Source organism: Monodelphis domestica, chromosome 7 (assembly GCF_027887165.1).
Source record: "Monodelphis domestica isolate mMonDom1 chromosome 7, mMonDom1.pri, whole genome shotgun sequence".
Taxonomy (NCBI): Eukaryota; Metazoa; Chordata; class Mammalia; order Didelphimorphia; family Didelphidae; genus Monodelphis; species Monodelphis domestica.
Genome location: NC_077233.1, coordinates 41,770,165 through 41,787,973, shown reverse-complemented (window position 1 = coordinate 41,787,973; position 17,809 = coordinate 41,770,165).

The following is a 17,809-nucleotide window of genomic DNA, read 5'->3' as shown; positions in this document are numbered from 1 at the left end:
ATAAATACACATTTTTTTCTCCTTAAGTATTTTATTTAGTTTTTCAAAGTAGGATAGTCTTGGATGTAAAATAGTTCCTTGTTTTTTTCTTCTGGATTATCACATCCTCATCCTTCTTTAAAGAGGAAGCTGCTAAATTTTTAATTTTCCTGAGAATGATTTCATTATATTTGAATTTTTTCTAACTTCTTGCAATATTTTCTTTTAGGAAACTTTGGAAATTGACTATAATATTCTGAATTTTTTTTCATGTTGAGATCTCTTTAAGGAGGTGATTTGTAGAATTGTTTAATTTCTATTTTATTCACTTGGTTTGAGATATAAGGAAAGTTTTCCTTTGTTATTTCTTGAAAAGTAATTTGTAAGCTTTCTTTTATCATGTCTTTCAATGCATCTAAGAACATGTAAGTTATGTTTTTCTTAATATATTGTCCAGATAATTGTTTTTCTGATGAGACATTTCAAATTTTCTTCTATTTTTTTCATTCTTTTGAATTCATTTTATAAAATTTCTTTATGTCTCATGGAGTCTAGCTTCCACTTGTCCAATTCAATATTTTTAAATGAATTGTTTTCTTTGATGAGTTTTTAACCTTCCCACCCCCACTCCTACCCTGAATTTCACTGATTTGGGTTTATTATAAAGGACTTTATTTTTCAGTGAATATTGATGCCTCTTTTACTATTTGACCTATTCTACATTTTTAGATGTTATTTTCCTCATTTTTTGTGCTTCTTTTACCAACCTGTTAAATTCCTTTTCCTAATTTTATTACATTTCTCCAATTTCTTTCTTCAATTTTCCTACCAATTTTATGTCTTTCTTTGACTCTTTCATAAATTATTGTTACAGTTAATTCCAATTTGCTTTTTTCTTTGATGTTTTGCTTATGGGTATTGTCGCATTGTTGTTTTCTTAGTATGTATCTTCATCTTCCTTGCCACTAGAGTTGATTTTCATGGTTATTTTCCCTTCTAATTTTTCAGAGAAGGGTTTTATTTACCTAGGTTGGGGATAAAATGTTCCAAGCTTCCTTTTATCTGGAACTATAATGAAGGCCCTTATTTCCCTGTAGCCACAACTGCTTCCTCTGCTCTGATGTTATGACACAGAATTGTGTATGTCAATGGAGTTTTCAAATGGTTCACAATTCCATGCCCAGAGTAATGTCAGTGTCTCCAGTAATGTCTTTATAAACAAACTCTTCAGTCCCCTTACCATCTCTGGGCTAAGAACTCTTAGATCCTCTGTGCTGTTGAGTCAGTAATCTCACAAGCCCAACATTGGAATTACTTTTGTGTTCATTACAGATGGTATTCAACCCAGTATCACCAACCTCTTAAGTTCTTTTTTCTGGAAAAAATTCCTCATGCTGATCATTTGTTTGTTATGCTGGTCCAGAAATTTAATTATCTTCGTTGTTCACAAAAAGGTTTGGGAAAGCCTACATGAGTTGTCTCTTCTCCTTTATTTATTTTGATCTAATTTCTGCATTAGCTTAAAATGATTTTTATTGGAAAATTAATGCATTTTAAATGAGAAAATGCACTGAAAATAATTACAGACATTATGCTTTGAAGGGCCTTTTTTTTTTTTTAGAACCCTTACCTTCCGTCTTGGAGTCAATACTGTGTATTGGCTCCAAGGCAGAAGAGTGGTAAGGGCTAGGCAATGGGGGTCAAGTGACTTGCCCAGGGTCACACAGCCAGGAAGTGTCTGAGGCCGGATTTGAACCTAGGACTTCCCATCTCTAGGCTTGGCTCTCAATCCACTGATCTACCCAGCTGCCCCCGAAGGGCCTTTTAAGTGAGATATTTGGAAAGTGTTTAGCCAAGTCCGTAGTACATTATAGGCATTTTCTTAGTGTTTATTACCTTCCACAAAATATCTTATATCTGTATTAGATACTGATCTATGTATCAAAGACCAAGAAAAAATAAAAGAAAAATAATAACCCTAAAGTAATTCAAATTTTTATCAACCATTTCAGACATTGCTCTTACCCACTTCTAACAATCAAAACACAAAGAACTTTATCATGATTATAACTTTAGGCACTTTATTTGTCATTGATCAGAAAAATCAAATAATCATTGTTGGAGGAGCTATGAAAGACAGCCACAGGAACCATTTTGTTATGTCTGTGATTTATTACAATCCTTCTGGGTAACAATTTGTGATCATTTTGGACAAGTTATTAAACAATAAATTTTTACAAAGTTATATCACTACTGATCATATACCTATGTACAAAAGAAAATTATATTTAACAAAAATATTTAGAGTAGAATGTTCATATGATCACAATTCTAGAAGGCAAATAGATTCATCAATTAAAGAACAGTGAAATGAACTCTAGGAATATAGGGAGACACACTGAATCTTTGATTTCATTGCCATAATGAGTTCCCAGGTGAGAAAATCCCCTTTAACAATGCAGGTTATCCCAGTTTCTGCATCCGGTAGTCTTATAACATTGTTTTGAACACTTGGCTTATAGTTAAATATGAATGTAAAATGTGATTATTAAAATGTAAGAAATTATAAATATGAGAATTTTTTAAAAAAGAAAAGGACTTTTTTTTGAATTAGTACAAAGTAAGACAACTGGAAACAAGGTAATTTACAGTGACTAACGTGATCTAAATTCTAATAATTAAAATTTAATAAGAATTAGATTACTTATAAAGAACTATTTTTTCTCAATAGGAATGTGAACAGCTCAGTTATTCAGCTGATAGAATGATTGATATAGAGTTTAGCAAATCCCAATAATTGCTATTTATGGAAAGTGATTCCACTTTGCCTCAGTTTCTTCAAAGTATGAAATTAAAGGGCCTGGCATTAATAGCCACTAGTCATTATAGCTCTAATTCTATGATCCTATGACTTCAGAAGAGTGATGTACTATAAAATGTCACATGTATTGGAAATTGGTTTTGCTTCAATATTTTGCTTTGTGATAACAAAGTATCCAATGCAAAGAATCTAGGTTATGGAGAAATGACTCCATTATAAAACAAAGGACAACCTTTAAAATAAAAATTTGATGGATAGTATCTTCTATTTGGCAATAAATATACTTATCTAATTTTAAACTTTGAAAAATGGTGGTTATTATAAATGTCATAAATTAAGCAATCCAGAATGTGAAGTCTAAGTGCGTTCTTTTGAGCACTGGGCTTATGATTTTCTTCATGTCAGTTAAATCACAATGTAGCAAAAGCATTAAAAGAATGACTGTCTACTACTCAAAGCATCTTAATAAGCTCTAACTACAGTTAGCATGTATATAGTCTTATTTGTGAAAGGCCATATTGGACTGTCCAATAGAAGCTTAATATAAGAAACACCAGAAAGAAAAAATCAGCCATTCCAATTTGAATTGTTGATTTTAGGTCCTGTAAGGAAATAAATGAATATATTGACAATATGTTGCACCAATGCTACAAATATTTAATTTTTTCAAATAGTATCAGACCAGAAAATAATTTTCTTTGCTCCAGTTTATATGTGTGAAGAGACAAACATATACATAAATGCATATAAATATATACATATATAAATTCTAATCAAATATATTTCCCTGTCTTCTTACCTTATTTCTTATTCACTCAAGTGTCAAATATTGAAAATTCAAAAATTCATTTTCTGACCTTTCCACATTCAATCTGAGCCTAAGGGGATCTGTTATTTTAGTTTTACCTGGAATGTCACAAGGGGAAAGGAAGGGAAGTGTAGGGGGAAAATTCACTTATATGTTTAATGCACTTTTTTTAATATAAGTAACAGAGAAAGCTTGAGCCAGATTTGGAGCTGGTTGGTTGGCAGGCATTCCAAAATCCATCTAAAACTGCAATTTTAAGAAAAGATTCATTAGAATATGATAACATATCTATATTATAATAGACCTTTTTTACTATTTTCCCAAAATTTTCTTCACTTGAAAAGTAGGGATAAGTAACATTACTTTTTTCCCCTTTAGAATTAACTAATCTCACCTTTCCTTCCTCTTTACCAATCAAAATACGAAAGGAAAATGAAAAAGAGAAATTAAAAATAAAATAATGAGAAGCACAATGTTCTTTTGTAAGATGAAAAAAACAATAATGTTAGGCATTTCTCTTCTCTGCAGACATTGAAAATTTTTCCTACCTCTACAAATACATTACTAGATGCTCCAAACTTGATTACTTAGGCAATTTTCATCACAATCTTATTCTTCAAATCTAAACTCGTTATCTCTATCTCCAAATCTTCTCTTCTAAATTTCTCTATTTCAGTTAAGGTATCTTCATTCTTCTGGTATCCTAACTTTATTATTCAATATTATCTAAGATTTCTCAACAGTCTTATCCCTAACCCCTCATATCTAATAATTTGTCTAATCTTGCTATTTCAACTCTACATCCCTCCCATCCAGCCCTTTTTATTTATTTATATGTGTACCACCATATTTAAGCCTCCCTTCACTTCTCTCTTTGAATATTGCCATAAGATCTTAATGGGCCTCCATGTTTCAATTCTCTTCCCATTCAAGTTCACCCTACATATTGTGGCCAATGTGATTTTCCCTGAAGACCGTGCTGAACTTATCATTATGCTCCCATAGTCTATTTCGGTTATTCAGTTAGTCTCTAGAATGAAATATAAAGTCTTTTTGGCTTCTAAATCCTTTCAAAGCCTAACTATAACATATGTTCCCCATTTCATTGGACAAAATATCCCTCTACAGTTTCATTCATTTAATTCTTTCTCTGTTCTTCACACAAGAATCAATAAATAAACACTTAGTAAGGACCTACAGGTACTGTGGTAAGTGATGATCTAGTTATATAATACTTATTCATTTCAGGCATTGTGCTAAGGGCTTTACAAATATATCATTTGATCCATGCATTACCTCTAGAATGTAAATAGTATCATTATTCCCATTTTACAGACGAGGAAACTGAGCCTAAGGAGAGATTAAGTAATTTCCCTAGGATTATAGAGCTAGTAAATATCATAAACTGATATTAACTTTGGTCTTCCTGACTCCAGGTTCAGTACTCTATCCACTGAACCACCTTACTGACCTATGACATGACATCTCCCACCTCTTTTGCTTTGACTGGATATCTCCCATGTCTACAATGCCACTCATATTTGATACCTAGCTAAAACATACCTTCTTTCCTAAGCCTTTCCTGATTATCTTACTATCACTTAATGCTCTCTCTCCTAAGCAATTTAGTATGCGACTGAAAGATGTGTATATTAACACTTCTTGAGATGGTAAGGTTGAAAGTCCAGCGTCTCTGTCTGTATCAGGCTGAAAGATCAAAATGGCTGCCTTCAGTCCTGGATCTTTCAATAATGCAATCTGACTTTTATGTAAATTAACAAAAAGGGTTTAATGTTGTAAATAAATAAGGAATGGGATAGGAAGGAGGGCCAAGGTAGTTATCTGTTGCTAATATCTCTATTACTCCACCCACAGATCTAAGTAAGAGGCTTGTAAAAAGTCTGTCTTTGGTTTCTTGATGCTAATTATCACTCTATTCTCTCTGTCTGTACTGCAGATCCCTAAATTCTAGCTATCCTGACTAGGCCACTCCAAAACTGTCTTTGGGAAAGGCTTATAGTTCAGTTGCTGAATAAGGGTAGTGGCTGGATGTCAGAGCCACCCAAGGGCTTCAGGAAAAAAAAGACTGAAAGTCTCCTTGATTACAGACAGGGACAAAATCTATTTAGGCTGGCTATCTTCTTAGGAACATAATAGTATCTAGGAATTCAGGACAGGAACAAAGAGGCAGGAAGGAATATGCAGCTGAATTCATAAGCTGGAACCCTGATCCAAGAGCTCAACCAACAGGGCAACAGCTCCTCTCAGGGAAAGTCAGTTAACTCTCCCAGGAAGTTGTCATTCCAATGTTCCAATGCAAACAGGAACTCCCTTGCTTCAGGTTCAAATCCCCCTCTTATTCTGTCCTAGGTTTCCTTTTGGAATTCTCTTTTTCTTTTAGTTCCTCCATGAGTCAACCTTATATAACTTAAACCTTTCTTCCTTGTTTCTCTATTCCTATGCAACTACTTTTTGTGCATTTGTTTTTATTCTGCTTGTATTTATTTTGTCCTCCATATTATTATATAAGCTTCTTGAGAGTATAGCTTTTTGAAATTATTTTTGTGTCTATCCTCAATCCCTAGCTGAGTGTCTGGTAACAACAGGCACTTAAATGCTTGCTGATCGATTTCACAACCAAACTCCTTCGGGTGAAGAAATAAAAGTTTTTTGACTCAATTTGTTTTCTGAGTCACTCTTCACCTCATCTCAATCTTGATTCTAAAGTTATCACTCAACCAAAATTTATTTTTTTAGTGATCATTTAATTGTCAAGTTAGCTGTCTTTTTATCAGTCTTCACTATTCTGTATTTTTCCAAAGCACTTATCAGTGAAGATCATCCGCTTCACCAGATTCCTCTACTGTCATAACACTTTTCTGTCTTGATTCCCTTTCTATCTGTATGTTCATTATTCAATAACCCTTGTTGATTGATCAACCATATTTTGTCCTACTAGCTATGGGAATTCTTCATTATTCTCTCCTTGGCTCCTTTCTATTTTCAATCTCTCTCCCACTATCTTTATCAATTCTCATGGGCTTAGCTATTATCCCTATGTTCAATCTATGTAACAAGGCAAATAGTTTCTCCCAAATTCCAGTTCCACATTTCCAGCAGATGATTCTGAATTTGATTCTAACCCTTGGTCTTCCAACTTAACCAATATGTTAGTTTGTGCTTTATCTTGTCCAGAGTCCAGCCCACTTACTACTTTTAGGAATTCCCTTCCCATGCCAAAATAGATAATATTCCTTCTATGAAAAGTTCCAATTTTTGTGTTATATTTTTTCTGCTCTTTGAGATCAAAGATTGTCTTGCTTGGTACATATCTTTAGTGCTTAGCATGATGCTTAGCACATAATGAATGTGTAAGAAATATCCTATTTATTCAGTAATATAGCTATCAAATTGGATACCCAATAAGAATCTCACAGTGAATAAGTACCAAATAGAATTGTCATCATCCCAAAACCTATTCCACATTCACATTTTCTGTTTTTGTTTACAGTGCCTTCATACTTTCAAATTATCTAGCTTTATAGTCTCTATCTAGCTTCACAGTCTCTCAGTCATTCCCACCAGTCTTCAAATCTTGTCAGTTTCAAACAAAATGTAATATTCTAATTTAAAAGAGACAAGACTTTTAACAAAGGTCAAAGTGTAAAGGATAGAGGTTAGAGATGTTGTCAAGGTTGTTTTGACAAAATTGTGGGAGCAATAGTATGTACAGTATGAAGGAGAATACAGTCACATGATCATGGTGGTATACGTCCTTATCTCTTTAACAGAAAAGAGGAGAGAGGTTAGCTTTGAGCCTTAGTTCTATTCCTTTTTCTTCCAAACATCCTCCAAAGTGGATCATAGATTTATAGTTTAGGCTGGACATTACAGTCCATCCATTTTACCTTTCATTTTGTGGTACTGAGGCCCAGAGAGGATAAACAATTTTTTAAAAGTATTTGTATGGTAAAACCAGACTTCAAACCCAGGACATCATACTCTATATTCATTACTTCTTCAATTGTGTCATTCTTATTATAATTATTTCAAAGTATTTTTGTCAAGGCCACATGAAATCATTTGAACTAAATGTTTCTATAATCCCAAAGTGCTTTATAAGCATTAACTACTTTATTAGTACTTGAATCAGTATTCCCAATATCTACTTATTTTAATTTTTTACTGTATATACCAGGTGTTCAGGATTTATAAGTATAGCCAAGTCTACTTTGAATCCCAGTATATAGGATGAACATGTTAGCAGAGATTTTTTATTTCAAAATATAAATCCAAAATATTTCATTTAACATTTATTTGTATTTTACCTTTATTTTATGATATATTTGTTAGTTAGAAATAGTAACAAGCAAAAATTATAGTTGAATATATGAAATTTATATGAAAATTAATGAAATATTGATATTTGTTTTTAGAAGAATGTCAGAATAAGATAATTATTTGTGGTTAATAATATGCAGATATTTTTGAGCATAGACAATGATGTTTTGATTTTAAATAGCTTAAACAAAAAAGAAAACTTCTAAACATTCATATTTTAGCTTCTCTTCCCTTCTTTTACCTTAGTCAAAAATAGCATAAACAAACAAATGAATAAATAAATATATTAAAATTTTTATGTTCCTTTTATATAGATGCATATCTCAGTACAAGAGTACTATGATCTCTAAGACCCATTTGAATGTTAATTCCAAAGAATCATCCCATACTATTTCCATTATAGCCAAATTAATTGAACTCTGCTTTAAGTCAAACTATCATTTATATTAGATTTCCATAGTCCACTCTTTTGTGTTCCTAATACAAATGGAATAATATAAAAATCATTGATTGTTGGGGTCAGCTAGGATGCTCAGTGGATAGAGAGGTAAGCCCAGAGACTGGAGGTCCTGGAATAAAATCTGACCACAGATACTTGCTGTGTGTGTGCCCCTGGACAAGTCACTCAACCTTCATTGCTTATCCCTTATGACTCTTCTACTTTAGAAACAAATGGATAGGAGTTGCATGTTAGGAGCTAAGATGGTAGAATAAAGGATCTTCTGCTCCACTGACACATATACATTCACACACATGCACTTATACACACAAAGAAAATAAACCAAGTTAAAAAAATAGAGCTTGAGGAGCATGTTTCACTTGGGTAAGAGTAGAGAGTGGTCCAGGTAGCATAGCATCTGTGAGAACCTGCAGAACTTGGAATAGCCCAACATGTGAATCTTCCAGAGAAAATTAAGCTGCAGAATGGGAATAAGTCCAGTTCACACCATAGGAAACCTAAAACTTTCATGTGGTAGCAGAGCCCTGAGGATACAAGGGTTCAGAGAGTGGGACCAGGTGAACTGGAGGAAGATGCATGTTCTATTTGGCATCAGAATGCATAGGTGGAAGACCTAAGAAGAGGGGAACTTCCTAGCCAAGGCCACATGGCAGGGGCAAAGAAGCAGCAGGACAGTGACCAGATCAACTAGTGAAACAATGGAGGAAATGGTAGCCTTGGGTATTGACTATATTTGGACAAAAATCTGAAAATCTACCCACAGCAAGCCAGCAGGGCCACCTCCTCAACAGCCATAAAGTGTGAAACAAGGGAAGTCTGGTTTATACCCAGTACCAAAGAAGACTCTTTAAACTTGGAGTAGTGCTCCCTCTACCCAAGGAACAAAGAAAACCTCAACAGATAGACAAGGTAATGAGGGGGAAAGAGAATTAGAAAAATGAGTAAAAGAAAAAAAAAGTCTGACCTTAGAAAGTTACTTCAATTAAAGTGAAGACTAAATTATGAAATCAGAAAAGGACAACAGTGTCAAAAATAGAACATGTGAAATATCAAAGGCAAGTGTTAAAGAATATAAGACTCCAAAATAACCCATGGAAGAACTTAAAAGAGTTTAAAAACCAAATACTAAGGGAATTGACAGAAAAATTCAATAGCTGAGGGAAAATTGACTGAAGCAATCAATTAAACAAGGAATAAAACTGACAGAATGGGAATGGAGTCAACCAAGACACTGAAGAAAGTGACTTTCAAAGAATAGGATTAGCCAAATTGGAATGAAAACTCAAAACTTGAGGAAGAAAATAACTCCCTAAAAATTAGAATTAAACAAATAGAAGCTAAGGAAACCATAAGACATCAGAAAACAATGAGATAGTTTTTTTTAAATAGAAGAAAATATGAAGTATCTCACTGGGAAAATGACTAATCTTTACAATAAATCCAGGAGAGATAATCTAAGAATTGATCATCAGAATATCTAAAAGCCATAAAAATAAAAACCTGGCCTCTATATTATAAGAAAACTTTGGGGAAAGCTTCCCTGATACCTCCAAAAGGAAGTAAAATGATCAGTTGTGAGATTGTACAAATCATCTCCTGAAAGAGTTCCCACAATACAATCTCCCAGGACTATTATAACTAAATTCCAGAACTCCCAGATCAAGAAAAAATTATTCAAATTTGACAGAAGGAAACAATTCAAATACAAAGGAGTTCATAGTCAGGTTTGCACTTCTAAATTAATGAGCCAGAAGACATGGAATACAATATTTTGAAAAGCAAAGGATGTAATTACATATTAGAATTACATATCCAGGAAATTTTATCATAATCCTTTGGAGAAGGGGAGGGGTAAGATTGGCATTAAATGAAATAGAGAAATTTCAGACTTTCCTGGACAAATAAATAGGGCTTAAAAGATAAATTGATGAGCAAATTTAACTCTAAAGAGAAACAGAAAAAAATGGTAAAGTGATAACTTAAGGGTTTTGATAAGGTTGAGTTGAGCACATTAATACCTGGTTAGATATAGTTGAAATAATCAAGATCTCTCTCATATTTGAAAAAGCTAAAGTACTTGGAGTATGAAAGACACCTCTAGTGCCTAAGATACTTAAGAACTTTGTTATTTTTAGATCAATAAAAAGCAACACACATTGAAATAATGAAGCTAAATAAGATGGACTGATAAAAAAAAAAGAACAATAAAAAGGAAGGGGAAAGAGGAACACACAGGAAGAAGAAAATAGAGATAGAATGGGGAAAACTACTTATTAAAAGAAGCATAAAAGACAAATATTGTGTAGGGGAAGATGGAGGAATGACTACATTTGAACCTTTTTTTCTCATTGTAATTAGTTCAATGTGAGAATTACACTAATACTAAGATATAGAAACCTACATTACCCTTTAGGGAGGTAACGGGGGTGAGAGAATGTCAGCCAGGAGTAGGGGATGGGCAAAATGGACGGTGAATTAAAGAAGACCATTGTTGAAAACAAATATATGTGAAGAGAGAAAAGCTAAAAGGAGACTGAGAAAGAGACAGACAAACAGAGATGGAGGGAAGTAAACTGAGGGAAAATAAAATAGAAAGACACACAATTATCATTCATAAGTATGAATGTGAATGGGATTAGCTCTTTTATAAAATGGAAGAGGTTAACAGAATAGATAGAAACAGAAAATCCCACAATATTCTGTCTACAAGAAAAAACATTTAAAACAGAGAGATATATAGAAAGTAAAAGTAAGAGACTAGAGTAGAATATACTGGACCTCAGCCAAACTAAAACAAATAAACAAAAAACCAGGGTTAGCAATCATGAACTCAAAGTCAAAGAAAACAGAATTGTTTTAATTTTATTTAATTGATTTAATTTAATTTAACTTAATTGATTTAATCAAGAAAGATAAGGAAGGAAACTATATTGTGATAAAAGGATACATATATAATGAAAAAATATCAATATTAAAAATATATTAACCAAATGACATAGGATCTAGTTTCCTAATGGAAAAGTTACAGGAATTATAGGAGAAAATAATAAATAGTAAAGCATTAAATTGTGAGATGTAATCCTTCCCCTCTCAGATGTAATATTTATTGGGAAAGGAAATAGGATTGGGAAAATGGGGATTAATGGAGGAGTTGAGCAGAGTATGAATATTGAGGGAATATTGCTTGGAGATGTAAGGGAGGGAGATGCCCCCTGCTGAGAGGAAACAGCAGGGGTCTGATAAGGATTGTTTGTTGTAGAATGACTGAACTGAAGTTCAGCTCTCTCTATGACCGGAAAAGATAGTCCATTTATCTGACTGTGAATTCAAATAATATAAAGTTTAATAACCAGTTGGAATTGGAGTTTAATCTTAGCTTCAGAGTATAGGGCTAGTCCCTAGAGGCTGGTGGAGGGTTTTCCCACTTCCATCTCCTCTATATCTGTCCAGTTTTGTCCTTTTAGACAGTAGACAGAAAGCAAACAAGAACAGATCTGACCTTCAGAAGCCTGTGTCTTCCAGCTGAACCAAGAAGAGCACGCCACTCCAGACTGGGCTGAACAAGCTCCTCTCTCCTCCAACACCAGGAAGCCAATCCACAAGGCAGGAAGGAAGTACTAGTCACAAGACCCCTTCCCCCACAAACAGTCAGTCTTATTTCCTTTCCACACAGAAGTATATGACAAAAAAAAAAGAAATTAAATAGGTACATTAGAATTTTAGACAAATAATACATGAAAGACCTCTGTAAAAATCTGAATGGCAATAGAAAGGAATATAAATTTTTCTCAGCAGTACATGATCCCTTCACAAAAACTGACTACATAACAGGGCATAAAAACCTCCTGTTAAAATGTTGAAAAGAAAAAATGTTAAATGCATATTTTTCAGACAAATAATGGAATAAAAATTATATTCAAGAAAGGGCAACAGGAAAAAATAATTAATTTAAAACTAAATAACTTTAACCTAAAGAAAGAGTGTATCAAAGAACAAATCAAAGACAGAATCAACAATTGAATTAGAGAAAATGGTGATGATGAGACAACATATAAAAGCTCATGGAATCTAGCCATGAAGGTTTTTAGGGGAAAATTAATATTTTTAAATGCTTACATTAATGAAATAAATAATGGATCAATGAATTGGGCATGCAAATGGTTTTTAAAATCTATAAATAATTTCCCAATTAAATACCAAATTGTTAATCATGAAAACCAAGGGAAAGATTAATAAAATTGAAAATAAGAAAACCATTGAACAAATAAATAAGAACTGAAGTTGGTTTAATAAAAAGTAAATAAAATAGCCAAACCATTGGTAAATTTGGTTTTAAATAAAGACAATCAAAGTTCAAGTAGCAAAAAATGAAAAAGGTAAAATTATAATCAATGAAGAAGAAATGAAAGCAATTATTAGAAGCTATTTTTCCCAATTATAATCTAATAAATATAACAATCTAAGCAAAATAGATGGATACTTATTAAAGTATAAAAAGTACCCAGATTAACAGAGAGGAAATAGAATATTTATATAATTCCAATGCAGAAAAATAAATTGAACATACCATCAAAGAACTTCTTAAGGAAAAGGCCCGAGGATAAGATGGATACACAGGTGAATTCTACCATCCAAAGTACAACTAACTCCAATATTAAATAAATTAAATAGAGGAAGAGGGGATCCTTCCAAAGTCTTTCTATGACACAAGTATGGTATTGATACCTATATCAGGAAGAAATAAGACAGAAAGTAAACTATAGATCAATCTTCCTAATGAGTATCGTTTGAAAAATTTTAAATAGAATACTCTAAAGTCAATTACAATATTTTATCAGAAGAGTAATTTAACATAATGAGGTAGACTATATGCCAGAAATGTAAGGATGGTTCAATATTAGTAAAACTATCAGCATATTTTACTATATTAATTTTAAAAAACAACAAAAGCCACATGATCAATAGATTCAGAGAAAGCATTTGACAAAATAAAACATCTATACTTTATTAAAAAACAAAAAGAACATCAGAATGAATGGAACATTCTTTAAAGCATGTATCTAAAACCAAAAGTAATTATTACCTGTAATGGAGATAAACTGAAAATCTTTCCAATAATATCAGGAGTAAAGCAAGAATGCTCATTATCACCACTATTTTTTAATATTGTTCTTGAAATTCTAGCTATATCAATAAATGCAGAAAAAGAAATTGAAGGAAATAAAGTAGGGAATTACAAAGCAAAGTTGTTATTTTGTGGATGATATGATATTAGAATCAAACAAAAGGCTAATAAAATAATTAACAGCATCAGCAAACACTCAGGATACAAAACAAACTCAAATAAATCATCAGGATTATTATTAGCCACTAACAAAATCCAACAGCAAGAGATAGGAAAGTAATTCCATTGAAAATATCTCTAGGCAATATAAATTACCTGGGGGGTGTATATTTACTGCAACAACAAACCCAGAAATTATATGAACACAAAAAACACTCTTCACACACACCAAAAAAAAATCAGAACCAAAAATTTTGAAAAAATATTAATCACTCATTGATAGGCCAATTCAATATAGTGAAAAATAACACTCCTACCTAAATTAATGTACCTATTCAGTGCTATAACAATTACTCACCAAAAATTATTTCATAGAACTAGAAAAAAATTTAAAAAATCATCTGGAAGAATAAAAGACCAAGCATATGTAGGAAATTAATGAAAAAAAATGTGAAGGAAGAAGACATGGCCACACCAGATTTCAAACTATACTATAAACCAGTAACCTTAGAAAAAAATCTGGTACTGGCTAAGAAATAGAATGCTGGATCAACAGAATAGCTTAGATACTCAACACATGACAGTTAATTTCCATAGCAACTTCAATCTTGATAACCCCAAAGATCTAATCTTTTGGGGAAAGAATTCACAAAAATCTGCTGGGATAACTGGAGATCAGTATGACAGAGACTAAGCCACGGGATAGCAACTCACACCATAACCTGGGATAAAGTCAAAATGGATACTCGATCTAGAAATACAAAGTAACAACATGAGCAAACTAGGAGAACATGGAAAAATTTACTTGTGAGACATAAGGAACATTTTGAAAAAAAAATAAAGATAATTTAAATTAAAAAGGATTTGTACAAATAAAACCAATGCAACCAAGATCATAAAAGGAACAAGAAATTTTGGGGAAAATATAGCAAATGTCTCTGATAAAAAAAAAAAAACAAACAACTTATTTCTATGAACAGGCAGTTCTCAGAGGAAGAAATTAAAGCTATCCATATCCATATGAGAAAAAGGTCCAAATAAATTAGATACATGAAATTAAAATACCTCTGAGACATCTATGAAAGTGACCAACATGATCAAAAAATAAAATGATAAATGCTGGAGGGTAGGTGGGAAAATTGGGACACTAATATACTGTTGATGGAACTGTGGACTGATACCAACATTCTATAGAGTAATATGGAACCCGGCTCAAAGAGCCACAAAAATTATGGGTCACAAAATTATGCACACCCTTTGACCTTGCAATACCAGTATTAGGTCATTATCCCAGAAAGGTCATAGATGAGAGGAAAGGACTGACCTGTACCAAAATATTTTAGTAGCTCTTTTTGTAGTGGCAAAGAATCAGAAACTGAAGGGTTTTTCATGAAAATGGAATGGACAAATAAGTTGGCCTAAATGGTTGTAATAGAATTTTATTGTACCATAAGGAATGATGAATTGAGTTGATTAGTTTAGAAAAACCTGGAAAAGACATATGAACTGATGCAAAGTGAAGAGAGCAGATCATGGAGAAAAATATACATAGTAACAGAAAGAAATTCATTGTGAAGTATTTAACCATTATCAGCAAAAGAAATTTACAAGACAACCACATGGGACTCAGGATGAAAATATTGTGTGTAGTCAAAAAAGGAACTGTTAGAGTATGAGTGCTGATCACAGTATACCATCTTCCATTATTTTTCTTCATGAGATTTCTATTGTATGTGTGGTAAGTCTCTCCTATTAAGATGTGATCAATATGGAAATATAAATTACATGAACATATAAGTATGAACTCAGACTATTTACCCACTTGGGAAGACAGTAAAAGTGAGGAGGATGAAAATCTGAATTTTTAAAATGTTAAAAAACTATTGTCAAAATTATTTCTACATGCAATTGAAAAAAGAAAAAAAATGGTTTCTGGGAAGAAGAAACAATGCAAAGTACTGATTCTAAAATGGAATTTAAGGCTTTTTTTTTAGCATTGTAAACACTGTTAACTTTTGAGTATGGTAGATGGGACTGAACTAGGTGATGTAACTGTTCCCAAATGCAACACTGGGGAATAGGAAGAGGTGAAACAGTAATGAGATCTGGGTCCAGGTGCTTTTGAAAAAGCTCCAGGTTCTTCAGCCGCAGTAAGAACAGAAATCTCATTCCAAGTTCCCTCGGGGTTGACAGAGCCCCATAGTTCTCCCTGCCTTGAAACTCAGCCCAGGAACTCTAGTCCCAGAGGAGTCTAAAAAGAAAGGAAAGGAAGTGAAAACATGTAAATGTAATTTTCAGCTGAATAGAAAAACCAAGCTCAGAGGCAGACTGGGTATCTGACCAAAAATAAACCAGCTACACCAATGGACCAAAGAATACTTTGCAAATGAAGAGGCTACTACAGATAAAAAGCACTGGGGACCAGAAAGTACTTTATAGGGATACTTAAGAATCACTTTCCCTAGCTGATTGGCTATAGGATCACACTGAACAGTCACAAGGCATAAGTCGCTGTACTGTATGACCTTTAAAGAAATTGTCAAGATGATTGACAGCATGTACTAGCTCTGGCTTCCATGGGTGATGGAGGCTCTTTTCCATGGTGATGGAGCCCCACATTTCCAGGTACTCTAATAGGAAGAATGCATTGTGCCTAATGTCAGCATATGTCATACCCAGTTGACACTGAAACAGTTGATCTTTTGGCTGTGTTGCCTCAGAATCCTAAAAAGTCATAGCCACTGGGTTTTGATAACATCCTTTTCACCTGGATTGAGGGCAGTCAATAACTAGCTCAGACAAGGACCAAGTATGATAGGGAAAGTGAACCTGCTTTCCTTGCTCCATTTCTCATGCTCTGTAACCTGAACTGCAAGTATCTATTTATCCTAAATTGGGGATGGAGATTCATTTCTCAGAATTTTGTGATTTAGCATTTTTCAAGGGGAATTACCAGAGGTGATAAAGACCTTTATTTTTGTGTTTCTGTCTCACCTCCTGCTGATTTAGATATGAACTGTAGAAGCTTATCTTGAATTTTTTTTTCTAATTTCTCATTATCACAGGGATGGACTAATCATGTCATTGATATGTATCTGAGACTATCTTCTAGAAAGGGACCACCAAGCATGGGGTGGAATGAGGAGAAGACTATCATTTAAAGATGAAATATAGGCATAATATCATTGATAATAATATATCATATTATAATAATAGATAGTATAAAATATAAAATAATAAATATCATTGTGGATTTCATTTGGAAGTCAGAACGTCGACTGGTCTGAGAATGCAGAAGAATGGAGACCATATAAGGGAGAAATGGCTTGCAAACATTTGAAGATATTGACAGCTTTAGTCTAGACTTACTTGTGAGGGAGGTTCACTCTGTTTTATATAATGTAGATGCTAGGTACAGAGATGTCAGCTTTGAGAGTGTATGTAAAGTCCAAGACACTGTTGTCAAGAACGAGAATCATTTCTTTTCTACTAGATACAGAAACCAAGTATTTTGACAACTTTTTTTTGCCACAAAAACTCAAGTAATCATTGGTAGTAAGGATTTAAAGAATGTCAATATCACTCTTTGTATTATCTTCTGAACCTCTGACCAGTACGCGAGCCCAAATCTTCACCAGCATTGCTAAGGAGTTCTCTTTTGGATATGTTGAGTTGAGAAACATAATAAATCAAGATGGAAATGTCTACAAGTAGGAAACATGGAAGCAGAATCCGGGGTAAAGGTTAGAGAGGAATATAAAAAATCTACATAGAGACGATATTTGAATTCAAGATAGCTAATGAGATCAAAAATAGGGAAAGATTAGAAAGATCAAAACAAATAATTCCTCTGAAGAGAGCATTTACTTTGCTTTCAATTAATTAATGACTACTTATTAAGCACTGACTATGCACCATGCACTGCTGGGTGGTGATGCTGTAAGTATAGAATGGAGCAATTTTTACTCAAAAGAGGGTATTAGTTCCTGTTTTCAAATTAACTAAAATTGGAATGGCTTTACAGTATAGCATAATTTTAACATTAGCATTGAAAACAATTTCAGGAAATGTATGTTAGAGTGGCAGAGTGGTGACAGAATCCCTTCAAAGGATTAA